Consider the following 24,537-nt stretch of genomic DNA (forward strand, 5'->3'; position numbering starts at 1 on the left):
CCAGGGTTGGGCTCTACCCGCAGGTGTTCTTCTTTCTGGCCTTGTGTCAGCACCAGCCTGCGGGAGGATGCCGGGCACAGGGACCGGGCCTCCCCACCCAGCTGTCCTGCACTGTCTGGCTGACCAGACACGTGAGTGGGCCCAGACAATGGCACTTGCTCATAATAACTGGAACCAGCAACGCATGCTTGTGTGCTAACAAAACCAAACTGTGTAAAGCTTAAGAAGACAAAGAGGGAAACCAGCAAACAAGAGAAAAGCATTGCCAATGGAAACATTCAGACAAGGAACCGATTCCTCACAGTCAGAAATCCTGAAACAGAAACTAGCAGGCTAAAATGGAAAGAGGGCAAAGCCTCAAACATACGTTAAAATGCCAATCTGGCTAGGGAAGAGAGGTGAGAGGTACACAGATGCTGAACGGCCTAGTCATGTGGCAGACCAGCATCTACCTAAGGTCGGGGAGGAGGCTAGCAGGATCGCCATAGCCCCTTGGAACTCCTACCCTTCAGAGTTCAGGCTAGTCCAGTCTTGGGGACGTGCTATGTGACACACTGTGACACAGTATGCAAAGCTTTCTCCCGTGACATTATTTTAACTGCAAAGAAAGGAAAACAAAGTCCATGTGTACCTACACAGGGTGGGGCACGCGGATGCTGTAATGGAGGGTAATGCAAGGGTGATGTTCCTGCAGCTGTAAAAATAACTGTGCAGGAGACTCACACAGACCACTGTCACAGACCGGATTCTGCCACAGTGCTCAGGTGGAGGGACAAAACTCTGAAGTGCTCCCTAAATTGTGTCTACCATTTCACAGGCAGTGCATCCAAGTTCCAGATGCCCCACACCAACAGCAGTGCCCAGCCCTGACTGCGGATGGCAGCACCCAAGTCTGCCCAGCCACTGCTCTGACCACAGCATCTGCATGCGAGTCTATATGCCCGTGACTGCAGAGACTCAGTACCTTCTCATGCTCTTATCTGCCGCCCTCCACTTAGGGAGATGTGCTCCAATCTCCTGGCTCTTTCTTCAACCAGTTTAATTTCCCTCCTAGTGAGTTTCAAGGGTCCTTTACATATTGCAGGCACAAGGTCCTCCATCAGTCAGGCCCCTGTAGTGTACACATCCACCCCACCCTTGACCCAACTCCACCATAACAGTATCTTCTGATAGCAGAGTTTTTTTCATTTAGATGGATCTGGCTGTTGCCCTGCAGGTCAGGGGAACGGTTCCAGGACCCCTGGTTTAGCTGCAGGTAAATTCTAACGTCCCTCGTGTAAACAGTACAGTATGTCGGATGGATGCCAATTCTCCTGCACATGCACAGGCTGTTGGAGGTGATTAGACAAATGCAACACTATGCAGGAGGTACCGTTCTGTAACGTACGTGGACGAACGACAAGGAGACAGACAATCCACAGGAGCTCAGAACACAGTCTCTGATGTTTGTGGCCCCAAGTTGGGTATAGTTGTAATGACAAACTCTGGGACGCAGAAGGCCACACATTTCTATGTTCTTCTCAAATGCATGACGCTTCTGGCACCTGATAATTCCGAAATCTTACTTGCTGCCTTGGGAGCAGAAAGCTTGCGTTCCCCTGACCCTTGTTGTGAGTTTTCACTTCTGGTTTCTACACTTGGGTCTTCGGTCCACACTTGTTATTTCTGACCCGGGAGACACAGAGGCTGAAGTTTACTCTTTGCATGGGGACAATGAGCAGACAAGGGCTTTTTCCCAACGGGCTGTCTCTGACCCAAGCCTTACTATAAAAAGCTTACGTTCTAAAATGCCTATAGTTATTAGAAACGTGAGCACAAGAGTTGAGCCACACTCTGAACAGCAGACAGGGCTAGGAAGAGGAGCCTGGCGCAGGTCAGCAAGTGGGCATTGAAACAGCTGGCAGGGGCCTCGTGCCTGGATGGGGTTCACACAAGCACATCCTTATCAGCATGGTGACCCTTCTGCTCATGGCCCTCGGTGACAAAGCTGACTTGCCCACGGGATAGGAACTGCAGGTAAATGGTACAGAAGAAAATGAGGCAAAGGACACAGTGTTTCTGAACACTGACCCAGACAGGACTCAGCAGGAGGCACAGCGTGGCCAGGACACAGGAAGCAGTCCTAAGGGAGTCTAGAGAATCATCCTATCATCTGGGCTGATTCTGTCGGCTGCCTGCACACAGCCGTAGGAGATTTTTTTGAAAATGTAAGGGTTCCTTAAAATGTATATAGTCTCTATCATCCCTGTCCTTCAGGAATTAAGGAGAGGGAGGAGAAGTCTTTAAGTCAGTGGTTCTCAACCTTCCTAATGCTACAACCCTTAAATACAGTTCCTCTTGTGGTGACCCCCAACCATAAAATTATTTTCATTGCTACTTCACAACTGCAATTTTGCTATGGTTATGAATCATAACATAAATATATGATACGTAGACAGTCTTAGGTGACCCTATGACCCTATGGTTGTTCAACTCCCAAAGGGGTTGCAGTCCACATTCTAGATCAAATGCAGAAGATCGGAAAACTGCCCTGGGTTTGCCTTCTGGGGGAGAGTCTACAGATGGATGCATCCAGACTGTGGTTCCCCAGCTCACAAGCCCCACCCACCCACCTTAGTCCTTGATGCCACTCGAGGGCTGGGCTGTAGGTTCTCCTGATTTCTCTGACATTTTGTTTTAACTGTGTAGTCACATTGGACCGGTCTGCCAAGGGACCCGTTAGTTACATCACTCAGCGGGCCCACTGTGCACTGCGCAGTCCGGGTTCTGACCTACTGCTCACCTGAGAGGCTAGAACTTGCTGGTCGCTTCTGCACACAGATGTTTCCCAGATACTCAGAGAGGTCCAAGGAATCTCCCTGCCTCTGTGTCCCCAGGGCTGGGATCACAAACACACACCACCACACCCTGCTTTTTAAGATGGGTTCCGGGAATCTGAACTTGGGTGCTCAGACTTACATGGCACTCACTGTACGGACTGAGCCACCTCCCCGGCTACCACCCACCCCTTATTTGGTAGTGTCTGACTGTGGCGCTGACCACCACTAGAGCTAGAAAACAACCTGGTAATGTGTGCACCTTCCCTAAAGTTCCACCTTTTCCAGCCTGAAGTGACTAATGGAGAACAGCAGGAATCTGAGAAGCCGTTGTTTTCTTCTCTCCGAAGAAACAGCCGCCATGTTGGGGCTTATTAAATAGACTTTCCCAGGCTTCCAGTGTGCAGCGGCTCTGGCTAGTTCTATGGCAACTGTGACACAAGCTAGAGTCTCTGAAAGGCGGGAACCTCAACTGAGAAAATGTCTCCATAAGATCCAGCATAAGACATTTTCTTAATTAGTGATTGATGGGGGAGGGCCCAGCCCATTGTGAGTGGTGCCATCCCAGGGCTGATGGTCCTGCATTCCATAAGAAAGCAAGCTGAGGCAAATCATGGGAGCAAGCCAGTAAGCAGCACCTCTCCATGGCCTCTGCGACAGTTCCTGCCTTCAGGTTCCTGCCCTGCTTGGGTTCCTGTCCTGACTTCCCTTGATGAGGAGCAGTGATCAACAGTGATGTGGAAATGAAAGCTGAATAGACCCTTTCCTCCGCAGGTTTCTTTGAGTGTGGTGTTCCATCACAGCAATAGTAACCCTGACCAAGACAGTGGTGGATCACGGCTGTCCTCCACTACATCTGTTCTTCCTGTTGTAATGGGAGACAACACAGTGCTGCCTATGCTATTCTCAAACTCCTGGGCTCAAATATCACTTCACCCATACCTTCTGAATTAAAACAGGGCTCCCAGCATATTCCGCCATGCCCTTTTGGTGATAGTCACCATCTTAGGACGGCAGACGGACAGTGAGCTACCTCTAAGCCCCTATCAGACTGACATGACTTGCATGATCCCAGTACCCAGGTGCCAGTTACCCTAGCACTAGCTCTCTGCACTAGGGACCTTGCATACCTCGGGCTGCTGTGAGGCCATAAAGGACTAGCTAGAGAGAAGTCACTCCAGAACTGATGGACAACTTCCTCACGTGAGGTCAGCTTGCGAGGTCACCAAGAGATGCCTGAAGCTCCTCCCCTCTCCTTGCCCGTGCCCTGGGGGCAGCAGCAGTAACCTGACCCCCTCCTTCCCCTATAAGTGCCCTGTCCCTTAACATCTGGAGTGTGCTGGCAAAGTTGGTTGTTAGGCTCTTACAAGCTGGCCTCAGTGATCTGACCTCTGCCTCCTCTCCCCCGCCCTGCTACAGCAGAGGCTGCCTGGGGCGCACACCCTGTGCCTTAACTCAGGAAGGAGATTGGCCTGCAGGAGCTGCACAACTTACTGAGGAGGAGCAGGGCTGGGGGGCAGGGGCACTAGAGAGTGGTAAATACAAGTTAATCATGTACCCATTACAAAAGCCAGAAGGTGCGGCTTCTCAAAGAGCCAGTAAAAGAAAGAAGGGAAGGGGTCAAGTGTGGACGGAGTACACGCTGGGACAGAGGGCCTCTCTACTTTGTCCTGACTCCTGAGCATGCTCACTGGTGCCCTGATAATCCACTCAGGACAGGGACAAATTCTTCTTCCATGGAATAAGCAATGGGTGGTCCCCATTGCCCCCTGAGTACTGTGACTTTACATAGCTGTCCCCCCATGTCCACAGGTTCTGCACCCACACTCAAGCAGCCACAGACTGAATGCACACAGACGTTTGTCCTTGTCCCTCCTCCCTGCCTAACAGACATCTGCACCATATGTAAGTGAGGTGACTTACAGTACATCGAGTGAGTGCAGGTCCCGTGCAAACATGCTCTTCACTAAGGGGACTCGAGCTCCTCAGACTGTGGTCTCCACAAGGGAAGGGTGGTTCGGAAGCAACCTCTAACAAGTGCGGGGGGCAACACAGCTAACGTGTGGTAAGCAGGTGGGCCACATCTCTGCTCCAGCTCCTTCAGCAACCTCTATGGTTAAGTGGTTCTCTGGGTCTAGCTGAGCTACCAAAGTTGTTGAGAAAACCTATACATCTAACCCATCAATCTCTTCCCTCCTTTGAGTCATTTTTAGCAAGGTTCACAGATGACTGAGGACCAGCAGCACAGAAGGAACTGCCTTGAGAAAGAGGCTAGACTGAAGGAAGTGTGCCAGGGCTTATGTGTGCCAGGCGCTTGCGTACACATGCATGCTCAAAACCCACATGTACCCATTACCCATGCTGAGCCTAGGGCCACGCAGCAGGCATGGCAAACTGAGGGCTCACATGTCACACTACCTCTCATGCCTTTCTAAGGATGACATGGCTGTAAAGCTGTCCTACAGGGTCCGAATCCATGGGGCAGGGAGCACAATGGGGCCAACCGCGTAGCTGTCCACCCCTGGACACAGAAAGCACAAGTCGCCCTGAAGAGCATATCACTGAGTGTACTGGGTGTGGGTACTGAGCATGTGCTAAGCCAGACCAGAGTGCCGCAAGCAGACCGAGGTGAAGATGGGACCTTTCCAGACTGAGGCAACTCACCAATCTCAGTCTGCCCTTGTCACTTCTGCACGGCAGTCACACAGTGCTTGCGTGCTCGCTCTCTCTGTCTCTCTCTCTCTTAAACACACACACACAGAGGTGTGTTAGGTGATTAGAGCAGGCAACTTTCTATTTCTGTTGTAGCCTCCACCATATTGTTGTCTAGGGTTGTGTGTGTGTGGGGGGGGGGTTGTTTTGTTTTATTTTGCTTAATCTTTTCTTTTAAATTAGTGTAGGGTTTGGGGCTGTAGCTCAGAGGTAGATGCTAAGAATGATCAAAGCCCTGAGTCCATCCTGGTGCTGCAGATAGACAGACAGACAGACAGACAACCAGACAGATCAAGTATAATTTTCTTTAAAGTGTAATGGGACCTGTTACTTTTTTAGAAAACAGTTCATCATTAGCCGGGCAATGGTGGTGCACGCCTTTGATCCCAGCGATCAGGAGGCAGAGGCTGGCTGACAGTGCCCTCCCGTCCTTACAGCGCATGCCCGTGCAGCAAGCACCCAAATGACTGAGCTACCATTCCGGTCCCTCGGGTAATTCTCTCAGGAAATGTGCGCCTGATAAACAGATCTACCTCAGAAGTTCCATTGCCCAGGGGGAACTGACAAAACTACCTGGCAGCTCACAGACTCATGTTTAACAGGATGCACTGGGGGCTGCGGAGATGGCTCAGTGGTTGAGAGCGAGAGCTGATCTTGCAGAGGGCCTGGGTATGGCACCCACCACACATCAGGCAGCTCCCAGCCATCTGCAGCTGCGGCTCCAGTGGGAGCAAAGAGGCACTTCCTGTACTCAAGGCCAGACTGACCAGCATGAAGTGTGGTCTTGGTCCCCTGAAATAATATCCTAAGCTTGTATCTCTTCTTGAGGGGTTTGTGTTGCGGGAAATATTAAAAAAGAAACCTATTCTCCGCGCTCCAGGCGCTCTCTGTCCACCAGCTCTCCAGAGGGGCCGGACAGGCAGGCTTCCTGAGTTCCTGCCTCTGGCAACTCTCTTGCTAGTCCCCACAGCGACCGTTCTCAGGGCCAGCCGTCACATCACCCATCCATCCGGTAGAAACAAAACTCTAGAAGCTTATAATTAACCAAACAGATATATGTATCAATAAACTCTCAATTTACAAGATGCCAATACAATAATTTCAGAACCAACTGATAACGATAAAAGCTGCCCACCTAGATTAGACAAATATTCCAATTATTCTATCCTTTAATATCATAACCACCCGCGGCTAATTAAAGCCACACTGGTTCAGGTTCCTCCTATTCCTCTGCTTCCATCTTGGCCTCCATTCTCTGAGATGCTGTCTCTGTAACTCTTAGCTCTGCCTCCCTTTTCCCTGTCTAGTCATAGGCCTCCTGCTGCCCTAATGTGATTGGACAGGGAAAATCCTGTCACAGGTTTGCTTGTTTTAGACTTAAAAACTTAAAAAACAATTTGTGTGTATGTCTGTGTGGCTGAGCTTTTGTGCACACCACATGTGTGCTCTGCTCCCTCTTCTGGCTCCACGGGCATCTGTACGTGCGCGTGTGCGCGCGCACACACACACACACACACACACACACACTTTTTTTTTTTTTACAATGGATCTTAGAAGAAAGGATGCAGAATTGGAATTCCCCATGCTGTACATGAGGTGTCATAATAACTAGAGATCTGGGGTTAGACACTCTGACTTCAGATACTCAGCTTGTCCTAAGTCCATGGCTTCTGCTACAGAAACCAGGTCTGTGCGAAGCCCTGCTCCTCGTTCTGTTCCGTGTACAGACACATTCCTCAGGGCACCTACAGAACCAGGAAGCTTGTTACTGATGCGACTGAAGACCTCCCAGGAGGGCTGGAGATGGCTCAGTGGTTAGGAATGTGTGCTGCTCCTGCACAGGACCCAGGTTCGATTCCCCTCACACACATCCTGCAGCTCACAACCGCCTGTAACTCCAGATCCAAGGGAATCCAACCCTGTCTAGTCTCCGTGGGCACCTGCACACATGTGGTGCACATAAAAACTCACACAGCCACACAGACATATACGCAAATTGATTTTTAAAATCTAAAACAAACCCCTCAGGAAGAGATACAAGCTTAGGTTTTTATTTCAGGGGACCAAGACCACACTTTGTGCTAGTCAGTCCAGGCCCCGAGTACACAAGAGTGCCTCTCTGCTCTCATTTGTATTGGGGGAACTGGTTTCAGTGACTTCATGGCCCTCCGGATCCCGGGTCCTGAGGACTACAGCCAGGAGCCTCATGAGCTGAGGCAAAGGCTCCTCCCTCACACGCATCTCCTTGCGAACAAACTCTCCAAACCTTCCAGATCAGCTCACCAAGGCTGCCTAAGCCTGTCACCATGTGCTGAGTGGTCTGCCCACTGGCCTCAGAACAGTGCTCGGCACCGCCCTCTCCTCAGCCGCAAACCACCAATCACGTCTTAATGGCAGGGAATTAGGCAGGACTCAAGCAGAAAACTAGAAATGTGTTAGAAGAAATTAACATAAGAAGCTAAGGAAGAGGGACGATGATTGCACTTCTACCTAATTAAACTGGTACTAGAGACAGTGTCCTTTCTGGCATAAAGACTCCTCCACTAACAAAGCAGCATAAAGAATGTTGTGAATGTTCTGTCTTGAGCACCAGGCACTGGAGGCAGCACACGTGGGGTGCTCAATCTCATGGTTGGGGGTTCACCGCAACATGAGGAACTTTATTAGGGTCACAGCATTAAGGGAAGGCTGAGAACCATTGGGCTTGAGATTAGACAGTAATAAGAGATACGGTTGAGAAGGAGACAGGAGCTATCTGTATGAACAGAGGGCCTTCCTGGCAGGGCAGGGTGTCACCTGGAATGGGCACAGACCCAGGGTGGGATCACACTGACGCAGTGCCAGGCTGGCCTCATGCTTTCTTTGACAAGCCGTGTGAATCCCTGGATGGATCTGACTGGGCAATCACCTGGGCACACAAGTCCCATGGAGAGGGCAAGAACACAGAGTAAGCTACAAGATGCAAGATCAGCCCGGTGGCGGGCATCCTGAGTGTGAATGGAGGGGGTGGTGGCGGAAATGAAAGGGAACTCTGAACAGCAAAGGTCCAGTGTCCCTCCAGTTAACACAGCGTCAGGAACCGCCCTGTTGGCGGCCCTTACACACCTGCATCCACTCTCAGGGCAGACTACATGTTGGCATTTTATCCTTGGACCAGTAAACAAAGTATGGCTGAAGGCAGTTCCCAAAGAGAAGATCTGAGTTCCCAACTGCCGCTCTGATTACAACTTTAAAACTTCAGTGCCTGCGATGGAGCTGTATGTCGGGGACCAGTGACTGATGTCGGGTGCTTCACCCAGGGGTTCACCCTCAGCAGCTCGGCTGGTTCTGCCTGTGAGAAGTCTGCCTCACCAAACAAGGAACTCTGCTGGCGACAGGGCTGTTGGCACTCACAGAACAAGCTGATTAAGATAAAGACAAACACAGTAATGGACACACACGTCTGAAGCAGATGAGAAGCTGCTCTGAGGACATTCCTACGTCTGTCCTGACGCACAATCTCTCCAGGTAAGCAGGCCTGTGTACTCTGTGCATGCGCACGCTCTTAAAGCACAGAATATTCAGGTGCCCCTTTGAGCTTAATAGAGCCATAAAAATGACATTTCTATTTCAGTCAAATGTTAACTTGGCACACATAGTGGAGTTTATCATTTAGAAATGACAACCTTCATTATTAAAAGCCAAATATAATATAAATTAGCTTTGGAAAGAGTCCTTTGCTTTCTCAAGTTGGAAAACCAGTCGCTTGCTGGGGAAGTGAAGTCCACTGGTGCAGCTGTCAGTGGACCAGCATTAAGTGCTGACGTCTTATCTTCCATTTTATAGGAACTGAATATAATCAAGTTTAAATAATATTGTATAAACATCTTATTTAGGTTTCGTCTTATAAACAACAAAGACTGATCATTTGTAGTACGTCCGGGTGATTGAAATTGCTTTTGGTGGCTCTATTAAATCAGTCAGTGAGGCTTAGACTGTAAACCAAATGTGCATCTGCTCAGACTGCACCAATCACATGCAGAGTGTGTTCAGTGCCTAAAACGATGCTTCATAGAGTCTGTCCTAAAATAGCACATCGAGAGAACCATAACTACGGTGATGCTAAGATAGGCAGATGCTACCTGCCTGTCACTGCTCTGACCTAGTGAGGTGCACAAGTGTGCTCCAGATCCCTGACAGACACCAGTGAGCCCGTCCCACCCCACCGTCATCCAGGGCTGGCGGTGGGAGACTGCTGGGATACTAGTCCGTTAGCGTGCTCCCTGCGGGTAGCTGTGCTCCCTGCCAGGTGTGAATTCATCTCTGAGCTGAAGGTACTGTTCCCCTCAGGTTCACACTGCATACAGCTTTGGGGGACGACTGTATTGTGGGACCATTCATTCCCATGCTGGGAAATCTTGCACTGTGCTGAGCACCCCAGCCTATGCCAGGGGGCATTTCCCAGTGCTGCTGCTGTATGAAGAGTAAGCCAGGATCTGGACATGGGCAGTCTCTGTCACAGTGGCCCAGAGTGGAGGCAGACAAGGACCCAGCACCACAGAGAGGAGGGGGAGCCCCCACCCCAGCCTCACAGTGCTCCACTGGGAGCTGCAGTGGGCTCTCCCACACCTTACACTCTTCCCGGGAGAAGCCTGTCAGGCTTGCTTCTAAGAAAAACATTTTTTTTTATCTTGAATGAATACTGATTCCCGTTTACTTGTTTTTCCTACCAACACTGGGATCTTAACCCTGTTTGTCCCGTCTGGCTAACATGCTGAGTTTTAGGAGTAGTGACTGCCACATTAGTGGATTTGATTTCTAAACATTTCAGAATTCCATGCTTTCACAGAATTATCATCTCTATATGACCTTCTCTGCTTTTTGTGGGATGGCAATGAAGCCCCTGGAAGGTATTTCTGAGAACACACTACACCCCGAGAATCTCCTCACCAGTGAAGTGAGGTGGTCCTTGCACCCTGCAAGGTGGCTTCCCCCACCCTCGGGTTCCCTTCAGCCCTGAAGATGCGCAGTGGTGGTGGTGGCGTCGTCACCTTTTCCACTTTAACAGACTCGGCTTCGGGTTATTAATTTTCCACAGTTTGTGTCACTTCTCACCCTCCCAAAGGCAGAGGTCATCTGGAGCCTTTCTTGCCGGTTCTCCCCCTTCTGACGCTAGACCAGACTTCTTCCCTAGCTAAGGCTTTAGAGCCGTGCCTCCCCTTTAAGCACCTCCCCTTTAAGCACAGTTTCAGCTGTACCCAGAACAGTTTGCTATGTTTTCATTTCATTAAGTTCAAAGTAATCTTTTACTGTCTCTTGTAAATTCTTCTCTGGCTCATAGGTGACTAACAAGTGCTTTCATTTCCAGGAATCTAGGGCTGTGTCATACCGTTTTCTGTCACTGATGCTGCTGGAGTCAAGAGTAGATATTCTGGCACGATTTCAATTCTAAAACTTAGGGTTTTTACTCAGGGCACATCACTTGATTCTGATGAGCATTTCAAGTGTCTTGCAAGCCTGTCTGAGTTCCGGTGCCACGTGGGGTGTTGTGATGACAGCAGCCAGGCCCTAACAGGGCAGCCAGGCAGGTTTGCAAACACTGTCTTACCCTAGCATTATATAATCAGCAACTTTAAAAAGTGTGTGCCCCTTCTTAGAATTGGGAACAAAACACTCATGGAAGGAGTTACAAAGTTTGGAGCTGAGACGAAAGGATGGACCATCTAGAGACTGCCATATCCGGGGATCCATCCATAATCAGCTTCCAAACGCTGACACCATTGCATACACCAGCAAGATTTTGCTGAAAGGACCCTGATATAGTTGTCTCTTGTGAGACTATGCCGGAGCCTAGCAAACACAGAAGTGGATGCTCACAGTCAGCTATTGGATGGATATCACAGGCCCCCAATAGAGGAGCTAGAGAAAGTACCCAAGGAGCTAAAGGGATCTACAACCCTATAGGTGGGACATTATGAACTAACCAGTACTCCCCGTAGCTCGTGTCTCTAGCTGCATATGTATCAGAAGATGGCCTAGTCAGCCATCAGTGGAAAGAGAGGCCCATTGGTCTTGTAAACATTATATGCCTCAGTACAGGNGAATGCCAGGGCCAAGAAGTGGGAGTGGGTGGGTGGGGGACTTTTGGGATAGCATTGGAAATGTAAATGAAATAAATATCTAATTTAAAAAAAAAAAGTGTGTTCTCTGCTTCTTAGCCTTCCAAACAATCTCACTATGTATTCCAGGCTGGCTTCAAACTCACAGCAACTCTCCTGCCTCAGCCACCCCTCCACCTTCTTCTCTGTTTTCACTTTTTATATTCTGAAGTTTTGATATGCCTGGCTGAGCACGGGCTTGTATTTTCCTGACAGATACACTCTGTTGTTAGGAAATGTGGTCCTTTATCCCCAGGAGCGACCTTGTCCTGAGCTCCAGTGTCTGCTCTGACACTCCAGCTTCCCTCTGTGCCAGCGGCACAGCACACACTCGCCCATCCTTAGCTGCAGCCGGCCCTGCCTTACTCAGGAAAGCGTGTCTATAAACAACACACAAATGAGCTGCTTTGTCAGCCTGATGACTTCTTCCTTTTAACTGCATTGTGTAAAAAAACTTATCTAGTGCGACTCAGCCTGGCTTAAGCCTTCCCGTTTTTAATCTTCATCTCTCTGTCACACTTTCCTTTCTGTCCTGTCTTTACTGCCTGCTTATTAGCTAATGGCTTTTCTTCTCTTTCTTTTTCTTTTTAGGAGTCAATCTGCAGTATCTTTCTCAGTGGGTTCTGTGGAAAAATAAAGTTGAAAGAAAATGATATAAATCTGTACTTTTAAGTCTCCCAGTGACACCACCCACAGTACACTGTGTACAGTGCAAGTCTTTTAAAGTAAATCATTAGTTTGCACCTATTCTGGAAAACTCTGGTCAGCAGTCTCCTCTTCTACTGCCAGCTAGGACTCCAGTCCACCGCCTAGTCACAGCTTCTGTAAGGTTTTCTCCTCCATGATGTTTGCTTGAGATGCTTTTGAGTCTAACAATTTTTTTTTATTGGTTAAACAGTGTGCTGGCTTCCTTTCTGTTGCTGTGATAAAACACTTTGACCCAAAGCCACGTAGGAAAGGAAAGAATTTATTTGGCTCACACTTCCAGATCACAGCCTACCACTGAGGGACATAATAGGCAGGAGCTTATAGCAGAAACCAGAGAGGAACAAATGTCGCTTGCTGGCCTTCCCAAACGCCCATGCTCAGCTAGCTCCCCAAACCTCCTGCCCAGGCAATGCTGATGCCCACACTAGGCTGTGCCCTCTTCCATCAGTTAACTATCAAGACGATCCTTCACAGACATGCCCACAGGCTGGTCTGATCTGGGTGATTTCTCAACTAGAACTTCATCCCAGGGGAATCTAGGCTGTGTCAAGTTGACTGTCAAAAGCTAACTGGGACAATGTAAGACTTCTGTTATGTGCTCAGTTATGCTATAGTCTCTTAGAGCAAACTGGACGGTGTACCACGTGCAATTCTTTGTTGAGTATGTGGAGTCTCCTAATTTTAAGCTTTGATGGAACAGATCTAGAGAACCCTTGCCCTGACTCTCTGATTCTCTACTCCTGTCAGTATGTTGTACACTGGCTTCTTCAGCCATTACTCGGGCAACACCAATTGACACCGGTGGATGCAGGTTATTCTAACAGGTCCCCGACTGCTCGTTGCTTGGACTTGTACACTTTAACATATGGCCAACAGCCTAAGATGCGGTAGCAAATGCAAGGTCACCCTAGTTTAAATTTGTGGAGCTTTTCTATGTGGCTACTACCTGTTACACACCTAATGCACTCCGGCTTACTGCAGACTTCTAGTTCTCTACCTAAGCACTCCAGCCTGCTACACACAGCCAGCATGCAGAAAAACACAGGGATTTCCCACCTGCTACATGCAGACAGTATGCAGAAAGGTGCAGGGATTTCCCACCTAATGCACTCTGCCCTACTGCATACTTCTGATCACCCACCTTCACTGTTTTCCAGCCTGCAGGATACTTGCATTCACCCACCTAAGACACTCCGCCCTGCTTCATTCATCCTTGCAGTCACCCACTTAGTAACACCCTCTAGCCTGCAGCATTCTTCCGCTCCAGTCACCCACCTAATGCACTCCGGCCAGCTGCATAATGGCACAATGCAGAAAGACACAGGAATTTTACATCTTCCTATTGATCACACACCTGTAATATCTGTAGTCTAGCATCTGAAAATAGCTGCTTTATAGATTTGCCCAATTTCCTAAGCACTTAAGGCATAAAGGCAAAGCTGGTCTGTTTCAATGTGGTTAGGCGTAAGGAACAACATGCTCCTGAACAAGACGAGACTGAAGTTCTAAAATGCACTGAATCGAGGCAGCGTTTCTCTCTGTTGAGTGAAAAATAACTAGATCTGTCAGTAGTAGCTCATGGGACTCGGAAAGGAACGCTCAGCTGAGGTAGTAACTGGAGAAGACACTCCACGGCTACCACCCACTCCATTCACACTGCTAAGTCAGTGCTGAGTCCTCTAAATACAATCATCAGGAACAGCATCGAGAGACATCCGTTCTTAGCAACTCCAATGGGCAGTTTAAACAACCATCTGCCAATCAGAGATTTACATTAGTTGTGCCTGAGATAATTTAGCCACGTATGCTTTTCTAATATAGTACTTTAATGTAGCCTTATAGTCTTAATTATGAAGTGGCACCTGGGGGTGGGAAAAGCATTTAAAGAGGGGCAGAGCTCTGGTGTGGGCGCAGTGACCGCCTCTCCCTCCACACCCGCTCATCCTACAGTGTGATCTCCACGGATGAGAGCATGACCCCAGCATGTGTGACATATGTGCTGCCTACACACCGACCTACACGAGCCTCATCACTACCCACAGATGCCCCTTCCCACGAGACAAATCTGTAAAGGACAAACAACTCGATCGTGAATGGGGAAGGGGCATAAAACCCGATGCATCTGTAAACTCTGAGGACATGCAAAAAAGACACCTCTGGGAGAAGCAAGACTGTTTACACTCCTCAAAGCCTTCCAGTTGTAATGGCCGTGTACTAGGAGAAGCAAGACTGTTTACACTCCTCAAAGCCTTCCAGTTGTAACGGCCGTGTACTAGAAGCAGCTACTTCAACGCTTCTGTTTTAAGTAAACCCACGAATGTTTTACTGTGATACTTGTAAATACACCCAAGGGTGTGATGCCTCATACAACATACAACATTTGAGGACGGGTCTGAGTGACTACACACTATGACGTAGCCTGGTGAGGGGCTATGATTACATGTTTTAGATGCTTAACATCTTCTACAAACCTGAGAAGATATTTTCTCATGAACTTCCCTCACAAAAGATGGGTTAACTTAGACATGTTGAATGCCAACAGGATCCATCCAAGGTAGGAAAACTTGACATGTCAAGAGAAAGACAGTGACTCAAACAGAACGCAGTGCGTCCTCCAGGCAAAGGAACACTCCACGTTAGCTCAACTCCTACTCAAGCAAGCATGGTTCGCTTCTGTTCAAGCCTTCAGGGGGACTCTATTCTGAATGAATTTCACAAAGTAATGCTCTAAGAATCATACTCTCCTTCTCATCTGGACAGGCCCACCTTAAATACAACAAGAGCCAGAGGAAGCTGGGCTTGTTTTAATGAAATTTCACCATGTAAGAATTCAGTGTAAGTCCCGCTTGAAGTGTTTGAATGCCTGCTTATAAAACACGGCTCATATCCAGGAACCAGCTACAGCCTTTCATGCTAAGGCACTGGGAAGCAACATTAGATAGACTTCACAAAACAAACCTCCAAATCCAAGCTACAGAGAGCATGATGGTGAGCGCCTGGCTGGACGGACACACCTGCCTTGGGAAGACCAGCCCCTGGGACAGCCCCAGGCTATCACACCTGCCGGGAGACCATGCTCGATAAAATTAAAACTTGGTGTTAGACTCTGAAAGGATGTTTTGTGGCTTCATGTGTTTTGAGACAGGGTCTGTGTATACGACCAAGCTGGCCAAAATCCCAGCATAGCAGGGGAGGGGCTCATGGTGTCCCACCCCTAGCTGAGGAGCTGCTGGGAGAAGTCCATTTTCTTCAGGGGAAACTGCCCGTGCTCCAGTAGATGACGCTCCCACAGCCATGCACATCTAAGCAGCACTGAGTGCGCCTAGGAGGCTTTTTTTTTTTTTTTTAACTCTAAAAGAGTACATGGTATTGGGAGAGAAAAATGTTGGCAGGCAGGGGAAGCATTAGGAGGGAGGGAATGGGGGGGGCAGATTTGATGGACACATACATACTTTATATATATACATTCCTGAACATCTCAAACAACAATAAAATGAATACAATTTACAACAAAGCAGAGGCTGGCTAGGTAGCTGAGGCTGGCCTAGAACTCCCTGTGTGTGCCGGCTGAGTTCCAAGATTACAGATGTATACATCACTCTGGCTTTGGGAAGCACACACTTCTCAAACCAATGGTACTCTTTCAAAGGTCCTTGAGCAACGACAATTGACTTTGGTTAGCACGAGGAAAAGAGGCCTTGTGGAAGGTCTGCAGAACCGAGGAGGGAGCTTCTGAAGGGACAGAGTTCATGGGAGTACCCCGCAGACCTCTGCCAACACGGTGCCTACCACTGGAAGGTCTGAGGGCCAAGAGGGAGGTGTGTCATGTGTGAAGACTCAGGGGGGCTCTGGTCCCAACCCAACAGACACAGGCCTGTGCTCTAGGGAAACTGCTCACAGGAAACAGGACAGATACAGGACTCCAAACAGCAGCTAGGGAGCCCCGGGAGTCATCGGCCAACAGCAGTGAAATACTTCCCAGTGTAAGCACACAGATAAACTACATTTTCATTATGTGGGTTCCCTTAAGATTTAAAACAGACATCCCATTGGGCAAAAATAATAAAGGAATCCTTGGAGTCTTTGCTCAAGTAATACTGAGGTAAAGATGAGTTAGAGAGAGCTCTACTCGACAGACTGGCACAACCCGAATGCTGCTATGTGAGGTACCTGCCTATCAGACGCCACAGTGACTCACCCACACAAACACCTGCGCATAGTCCAAATAAACCTACAAACTGGGATTCATCACTTAACAAAAATGGATGTGTCTCGGTGCTTCTGAAAATACCTACATTTTGCAAGGATTACAAATCTATGAAAAAGCCCACTTGGAAGCTGGGTGAAGAAGAAAACAGATGTCTCACTATCAGACTGCCTTATTAAAACCACTAATGCAACGTTAGAATTCGTGTGCCTAGAAAGAGTTAACCGTTCACAGCCTCCAGACCTTATCAGAAACAGGCTTCCGAAGGAAGGTCTCTCAGAAATAAACCCCCGTGCCCCCTCCAGATGCTTGGCTGCGCAGGGCGTGGAGCTCACATGCACAGAGCTGTGCGGGGCTGGGTGAAAGGACTTTGTGTGGAAGGGAGGTGAGAGCTGAATCTGGGAGCGAGCAGCATTCCTCCTCACTCATTCGTGAGATGCTTTGCAGCACGGGGGAACGGGAAAGTGTGTGCCTCCAAATGGTGAGTGAATGTGGGGCATGCTTGCTGCAGACAATTAATGCACGCAGCTGGTGCTAACCATCACTGAGCCTCAATCACAGCCTGACAGCTCCAGCAACATCTCACTCGGAGTAATTATAGCAAATGGCGTGCAGGCTTAATGTTCTGCCTTTTTTTATTCTCGAACGTAATCAACAAGATATTAAGATTGCTTCTGCTTAGCTTTTCTTTAATATTCACACAGACAAAAATAAACAGTCATCAGGCACTTAGTGGGAAGTATAGGAGAGCATTTAATAGGGCTTTGCTTATGATAATGACTTCAGTAAACATAGATGGTTGGTGAGTAACAGCATTCTACCAGCTTTTCCATAAAGTAATGCACGCTCCCCGCTATGCACTGATTTTCTATGATCTCCAGGCTTTCCTTGTGCGTTACATCAGTGTTTGCATGTACTGGGTGTCAAATGTTCTGTGTGCTAAGTGAGGAGACACAGAAGCTGCTGCCAAGGCAGCTTATTATAGTAAAGCCCGGAGCTGCCCCAGACTCCTTGTGTACAGGGCAACAGCTAAAACAGACATGTGCACACACAACGCTCAGCCCAGGCTTAGCAAGTTCATGGTTCGCATGCTGAAACTTTTGTAGTAAAATATAGAGGCTAACTCTTACACCCTCTTTAAAGTTCCATTCTACAGCAACTGCAAGTTCAAACTCATTCCACCTGTGTCTTCTCAAGTGGAGCTAGGCGGCTCCCACACTGCTCCAGGGCCCCAGGAGGCCATGGGGAAGGACATTTCAAAGCTGGGAGGGCTCTGGGCTAGCCACGTTCCTTCCTGGGCCTCCTGATGGGTGCAGAAATGGGAACAGAGCCCCGACACTCTATACCACATCCAGTACACCCACTGTAAGTATTGTCCACACCCCCACTGTAACAGTGTAGTCCACACACCCACTATAACAGTGTAGTCCACACACCCACTATAACAGTGTACTCCACTCCCCACTGTAACAGTGTTGTCCACACACCCACTATAACAGTGTAGTCCACACACCCACTGTAACAGTATAGCCTTCCTTGCTGAGTGAGGTCTGTGTTTCTAGCCCATGTATGAAAGGTTGTTATACATTTGGTACTCAGTAGACACACATTTGTCTCCCAGACCTTGTCTCAAAAGACCAAGAGGAAATCCACTAAGAGTTAGTCAGCACAGAACCTTCTAGCAGGTGTGCCCATCTCTCTGACCACCACCGTCTATAAAGTTCATTCTCCAGAGTCATGAAATCAGGTTACAAGAGGGAAGATAACCACACAAAGTCCCTCAGAGAGTCTTAAGTACAACTTCGTGCTGGGCGGCATCTGCAGCTGTCCTGGACCCCAGGTCGGACACTGCTACAAGAGAAAGCAAAATCCAGGAGACAGGTGATCACGTTAGTGTCCATGGACTGACTCACCGTCCAGGGCAGAGCAGCGAGCACACAAGCATCAGTCCCCTCCACTCTGCCGCTAGGGAACAAGGAGACAATTCTGGCTGACTGATGTGAAGTGTTTACTCAGAAGATTTTTGGACAGCCTCAGGAAACCCCAGAAATGCTGAAGGATCAATCTTTTCACAAACCGAAAGACTCCTCAGGCAGGACTGCACCCTAACGAGCCTCACACCAGTGAGAAGGGCCTTGCCACAGACACTCCTTCTAGACAGGGATAAGGCCACAAACCCTGTGGGCAGACTCAAACTTACATAGCCGGCCGGCCCAGAGATTCAAAGAAGAGGCCTGGTGCCAGCAAGACCCTCCCCGCATTCCTGTAACATGGGCTCTCCAGGGGCTTCAGGAGAAAAGTATGCTGTCCCCTAGCACTAGGTTCTGGAGGTGTGGCTGTTCATTAGCACAGTAACAACAGCTGAAGTGGCCTGGAAAAGCCACAGCTTGCAAGTGAACGGCAAGCCTAGAGTTCTACAGTTTTAACTGGGGCTAGAAATGATACCTCAAAGTCACACACGAAGAGGGCTGTCACTGAATGTTTTTATGGAACCAAAATTAATGCACATGTGTGCACATTCATGAGGCAAATCAGCAAAATAATAATAATAATAACAATAATAAGCACTCCAAATGACAAGCACTGGGTGGGGGCAGCTTTGATTCAGAGCAATCACCGACTTATAAAAATTCAACGGCCAGCTTTTTAAAACCATCTTTGACACTTTTGACTAATGCTTTTTACCCACTTGAAATTTAGGCAAGCACAAATACATAAACAGCTCTTGAATATTCATCTTGAAAAAAAAAAAAAAAAACAAGTCATATGTGTCTGTGTGTGTGGCACAGAACCCAGAAGCTGCAATGAGATCCCCTAATGGAGCTGCCCCGTATAGATGCTGGAAACCAAACTGGGTCCTCTTGGGAGAGCAGCAAATGCTCTTAACTGCTGAGCTGTAGGAGCGTGAGGGCCTGAGTTCAGATCCCCGGCACCCACGTGGAAGCTGCCGTGATGGGTGCAGCTGTAACCAACAACAGGGGATGCTGAGACAGCCAGCCCTGTGGAGCAGCTGACCGGCCAGCTAGCTAGCATGGCCAATCGGTGTGCTCCAGGTTCAAGAGACTGTCACAAATACAAGGGGGAGAGCAACTGAGGAAACGCCTGATAGCTACACATGGCTTACACACACACACACACACACACACCACAGAAGGGGGGAGGCGGGGAAGGAGGGAAGGAGAGAGAGAGAGACGGGCCCACACCCACTACCTGCTCTGATGAGCTCCACCCACCAAGGCTGGTTTGGAATGGCTCCCACTGACCAGAATAATGTGGGCCATGTGGGCTATCCTACAAAAGCCACACCTCCTGATGCCTGCTCAGGAGTAATGGTGTATCTGACAAGTAAGGCCAGAGAGGACAGCTAAAACATGCTGACCTACTGCAACTTGTACCTGGCAGAACTTAGTGGCCAGAACACTCAGTTTGTTCTCACATAAGCCTCCACTATCCTCACAGGGCCATGTAAAACATATCTGGCTACACACACACACACACACACACATGCATGCATGATGGGGCAGACTCCAAGGGTCAAGTCACATTCCCAAAGCCTCAGGACGAGCACATGAAGTCAGGAGCTCTGCTCCAGGCCCCTAACTGCCACCATCAGGCCAGGTCAATGGTTCTGCAGTAGCTCAGCGTCCCCATCTTTCTGAAACACTGAGCTGGTATACCACTGGTCTCAAAGCAGCGTTCACTACAGATTACACAGACAATTAACTTAGGAGAGCCATGTGGTTTGGGCGCACTTCGTGGGCACTTGCTTCGGGCTGCTAAACGTAACAGCAAATGGCTCTGTACATATTGAAAGCCAGCCAGGGGGAAGTGTAACCCAGGGAGCACCCAGCTTCCTCAGCTTGTTCAGTTGCTGGGGGAGTGGGTCTTATACCCAGGAGAAGCTTGACCCAAAAGTCTCCACAAAATGCCAGCCACTCTACCAGACCATACCCCCGGCCTGGCCACATTCCATCCCATCATACCTCCCTGCTCCACAGGAGCCCCCACATCTGTCTCAAGATTCCCTCTGCCACGGGATGCTAGTGACCTTGTACAGCCCTGGGAAAGGGGAGTGGCCCTGCTGATGCCACCCCATGCTTCCAGACAGCACACTCTACAGCAAGTGCCACAGCTTGGTGCGTCCTGACGACCAGCAGCAGCAGGGTCACTAGGCTGGGGAAGGGACACAATTTACCCTCTAAGATAGCACTACAACAGCCTCCTGAAACAGTCGTACAGGCTACAGCCAGAGCTCATGTCAAAAGGCAACTTCCCTTCTATACTGCAGAAATTAATGCTAGCTCAATTGTTATTTCTATTTTTTAAATTAAATGAGGCTTGATAGATTTAAACATAATTCTTAAAAACGTTTTTCTTTCTTTCTTTGAAACAAGGTTCCACTGTGTAGCCCTGACTGGTCTCAAACTTACTACAATCCTCCTGTCTCAACCTCCTGTGTACTGAGATGACCTGTGTGAAGCACTACACCTGGCTTGTGATGTGGTATGTGTGTGTGTCTATATGTGTCTATGTGTCTGTATGCAGGTCTGTGTGTCTGTCTGTCTGTGTGTCTGTATGTGTGTATCTGTGTGTTCTCTGTGTGTGTGTGTGTGTGTGTGTGTGTGCATACTCACACATGCACTCTCTGAGGGTAGAGGTGGACACTGGCTATTTTTCTCGATGGTTCTCCACATTACTTTTTTAAACAACCAGGGATCTCTCACTAAACCTGGAGTGCATTAGACTTGGCCTGCTGGCAAATGAACCCCAAGAGTCCTCCTTTTTGTCCCCCACAGTGCTGGGATTTCAGGTGTGAGCTTTCATGGTCAACTGCATGAGGTGTGGGGATGAAAAGCTGGGGTCTTCATCTTGCACAGCAAGCACTTAGACTTGGCATCTCTCTACCAAGCTGCCAAAGCAGACAATGTTTGCTGTATCTTATGGCCTCTTGTAATTTCAGAAATGAGTGCCGCTGAATGAAGGTCGAGGTCTGCAACATTAAGTTATCAGTGTGATCCACAATTGGACCTTAAGAGAGAGAAACTCAAGGCAGATTGCTGGTTGACTTAACCCTGCCAGTGAGACATCTGAGGAGCAACACCAAGTGAAACAATAACAGTGACACGAAAGAGGACAAATGTGGAGAACTCACTCACAGTCGCAGAAATATAACCAGTCAGGGTGCACACTGAGGGCTTCAAGGCAGGGCTTGAAGCTCGACTGGTCAAAATGCTTGTCATGCAGGCCTGACAAGAGGCCAGTCCCAGAGTAGAAGGTGAGTATCAACTCCACACAGTTGTCTTCTGACCTCCACAGGCATGCCGCAGGGCGTACGCACCCCCCCACACACACACACACATAAAAACACAACAAGAAACAAGAAATAAAAGTGCCTCTCACACAACAGCTTCGGAACACATGAGGTGAGAAACAAGCCGGACACACACAGGGACTCAGAGTATATACTCCATGGCTTTCTGCTCAGGTAAGGAAGGTGAGGGCAGGGTAAAGCCGCCTCCTAGATGAAATGCACTACACAGCACAGGCAAACTCCAGCCCACCATGGGACGTGCAGCTCTGCGGCTCAGAAGTGGGACACAGTAGCTAGGCAGCTGCGCTTGGTGGCCCTGAGCCTGTAAGCCAGCACCTCTGGAGGCTGGTACAGACAGCCAACCTGGGCCTCAAGGCAAGACTCCACCTCAAAGACACACACCCCCACATTGAGTCAGTCACTGCACTTGTCACGGGGATGTCACAGGGGAGCACACTGCGTGGGGGAACCGAAGCGCTGGAGACAGTGACTACGCAAGACCAGACACTTCAGGAAGACGGCGGCATTGAGAATCTTTGTAAGAGATGAGGAATTCACATCAGCACCACAGCAAGTGGGCACCTCAACATACCCCTCCTAACTGGACAGATCACGAAGACAAAAACTGAACAGAAGAGATGAGAACTGGACCTAGGGGCCATCAATGACTGCTGGCCTCTTTTTAAGGTCCCTAAAAGACAGTCACAATGAAGAGCCAAGGCATTAAAGCATTACTCATACAAAGCAAAAGCCACAGCCAGGAGCTGTGGGTAGCGCCTGAGAGGACACTGTTTGAATAGAGTGTGATGCTTCGGGAGAGTAGAGACTGCCCAAAGTAGTTTGAGGGGTGTGTGTGTGTGTGTGTGTGTGTGTGTGTGTGTGTGTGTGTGAGTGATACACAAATACACTATATTTTACTACAAGGGACTGCAAATTGAACTTTTAAATGTAATATAATAATAGTGCTATATAAAAATGGGTGGCAAGTATTCAGTTAGCACAAATGCACACTTTTCATCACTGACAACGACTGTTCAGGCAAAAGGGCACATGAGTTGTGAGAGAAGACGTAAGGCTGTTTTCTTGGTTCCAGCTCTGTCAGCTTTTTCTCCGTGTGTGTGTAGGGGGAGAGGGTAGTTAATGCATAAAAATGTAATTGATGGAGATGTAAAAGCCACTATGAAGCTCCACAGCTTCCAAGTACAGCTTCTAACTGGAGAGAGGGCCACTGGGATGGAAGGGTTAGGGTGGGCACAAGTGTATGTGTGAGTGGCTGCCTTAACCTAGCTGCACAGTGTTTTGATCTGTGCATCCCTTGTAATAACGTGATTTTAAAAAGATAAATGAACACAAGCAAATTAAACACGTGAACTTTGAGTTTAAGAAAAGGAATGAAAATACCCAAGGAGGAAGAAGGCGGCCCTAATGGAGCTGGGAGCAGGGCCGAGGGCCTGAGAAGAGAGCACAGACGCCATGCAGCTCTGCAAACGCAGGACTCGGGAACTCTGAAGGGACCCCAGGGGCTAAGGATACCATGATGCTGCAAACGTCAATGCTAAGACATCTGAAAACCTGGGCAACGTGCACCCACTGTGAGGAGGAATCTCAAAGTGCCAAGGTGAAAAACTCAAGTGAGACTTAATACAGAACTGCGAGGAAGCGAGAGTTCCAGGACGTCACAGACTAGCTACAGACTGGACGGTCATTCTTCCTGTCTTAGTCAGGGTNTCTATTCCTGCACAAACATCATGACCAAGAAGCAAGTTGGAGAGGAAAGGGTTTATTCAGCTTACACTTCCATACTGCTGTTCATCACCAAGGAAGTCAGGACTGGAACTCAACCAGGTTAGAAAGCAGGAGCTGATGCAGAAGTCATGGAGGGATGTTCTTTACTGGTTTGCTTGCTCTGGCTTGCTCAGCCTGCTCTCTTATAGAACCAAGACTACCAGCCCAGAGATGGTCCCACCCACAAGGGGCCTTTCCCTCCTTGATCACTAATTGAGAAAATGCTTTACAGTTGGATCTCATGGAGGCATTTCCTCAACTGAAGCTCCTTTCTCTGTGATAACTCTAGCTGTGTCAAGTTGACACAAAACTAGCCAGTACACTTATAGCCCTGGCTGTCCTGGAACTCACTCTGTAGACCAGGCTGGCCTCGAACTCAGAAATCCGCCTGCCTCTGCTTCCCAAGTGCTGGGATTAAAGGCGTGCACCACCACGCCCAGCCCAAATGCTTTTTAAGATGGTGTCAAAATAACATGAAAAAATAAACCCTATTCATTTAATTCATCTATAAAAACAGGTCCTGCTATAAGCGCAGAAAACCTGGAATCTGAGTGTTCCAGCTCTAGAAGAGTAACGTGGGGTCATCACGCACAGCTCACCCCAGGAAAGCCAAGCCGTCCATCACAGAAAACCTAACAACGCACTTCAAGTATCGAATTACTTAGCGTTAATGTCATGACATTTCCTTATCATAGTTAAGAGGAGTGTCACGGGCTAAAAACCACAAGAAGGGTTTTACGGTAAAAACACTTCTCTGTATCTGAGTTACACATAGACGAGAAAAGCTTGTGTGTTAGCAGAGCGGTGCCTGCAGCTTACAACTCTGGAAAGCTATCCAAAAATCATTACTTACTGAACTAA

General features: G+C 48.7%; 1 protein-coding gene across 2 annotated transcripts in view; it reads right to left on the minus strand.

Annotated features, from left to right (window-relative positions):
* Auh (AU RNA binding methylglutaconyl-CoA hydratase) overlaps positions 1–24,537 on the minus strand; it is a 95,235-nt gene that overhangs the window by 14,491 nt on the left and 56,207 nt on the right. The window lies entirely within an intron of this gene.

The sequence above is a fragment of the Mus caroli genome, chromosome 13 (assembly GCF_900094665.2).
Source record: "Mus caroli chromosome 13, CAROLI_EIJ_v1.1, whole genome shotgun sequence".
Classification (NCBI taxonomy): Eukaryota; Metazoa; Chordata; class Mammalia; order Rodentia; family Muridae; genus Mus; species Mus caroli.